We start from the raw sequence: 941 nt of genomic DNA, 5'->3' as shown, positions 1-941 counted from the left end.
CGAATCAGAAGAAACTGTGGAGCGACATGTATGCTAAGCTCCTACCTGAGCTGGTGAGTGAGTACGAAGGTCTAGATAATTGAGAAGCTTACCTTATATTCATATATCAATAGAGACATATTTGTTTTACTACCTGAAGAAAAAGTTAGTTTTCAACAACAAAAAATGAAAAAAATATGGTTATACTTGAAACCTCTGAACAATTAACATCGTGTATTCTACAAAAGAGCTTTTAGATTTATTGTGATTTTGTTTCTCTTCTATTCAGCTTCGAGCTCAGCTGCAAACTGATCTAACCATTCGGCTTCTGAATCAAAGTCACGAACCGCAGCGTGGTTCACTGATCCACCGTCAAGGCTCGCATGTATCTCTCTTTGCATACCTGCATAAACAGAACAGGCGCATAAGCTACAGATATCACAACATCTCTAATGGCGATTAAGCTGAAATGACTCAGAGAGAGAGAATATGTACCATCGACCGTTCATTGCATCTATACATTTCTGAGCATCTTTGTGATCCTTGAATCTTATAAGAACAACACCCTGTGGATGAAGCTCACACACCTGTAAAAGAAAGATATAAATTGATTAAATAATCTCAACTTTCAACAAAACCAACATTAGAATACCACAAGCTTACACTACACGTAAAAGACGCGAAATCTAACCTTCACTGGATCAAATGGTACATGCTTCATACTCTCTTCTTCACTGAATCAAATGGTCCATGCTTCATAAACCCATTCATGAGTCTATCACGATCTATAGCCGTCCTGATCATACGTTTTACAACTGATGATAACTCAAGAATTGAATCTCGCTTACGTCGGCAAGCACGAATGCTCCTTCGATCGGCAGAAACAACCCCTTCATCTTTGACCTTTTATGCGTAAGTGGCCATCTCTACCACCTATGCCAAGAACAGAGAGATCAAGCGCC

The 941-nt window shown here is 39.2% G+C and overlaps 1 long non-coding RNA gene across 1 annotated transcript; it reads right to left on the bottom strand.

The window, feature by feature from the left end:
* Positions 1-299: 299 nt before the first annotated feature.
* LOC125592883 lies at positions 300-692 on the bottom strand. Its single transcript, XR_007328610.1, has 3 exons — positions 671-692; positions 475-566; positions 300-382 (listed from the first exon to the last, which is right to left on the bottom strand). It is a non-coding gene; the product is annotated as an uncharacterized LOC125592883 (long non-coding RNA).
* Between the last annotated feature and the right edge of the window lie 249 nt (positions 693-941).

The sequence above is a fragment of the Brassica napus genome, chromosome C9, assembly GCF_020379485.1.
Source record: "Brassica napus cultivar Da-Ae chromosome C9, Da-Ae, whole genome shotgun sequence".
Taxonomy (NCBI): Eukaryota; Viridiplantae; Streptophyta; class Magnoliopsida; order Brassicales; family Brassicaceae; genus Brassica; species Brassica napus.
The sequence above is the reverse complement of the archived record's forward strand: the minus strand, read 5'-3'. Positions and strand labels throughout refer to the sequence as shown.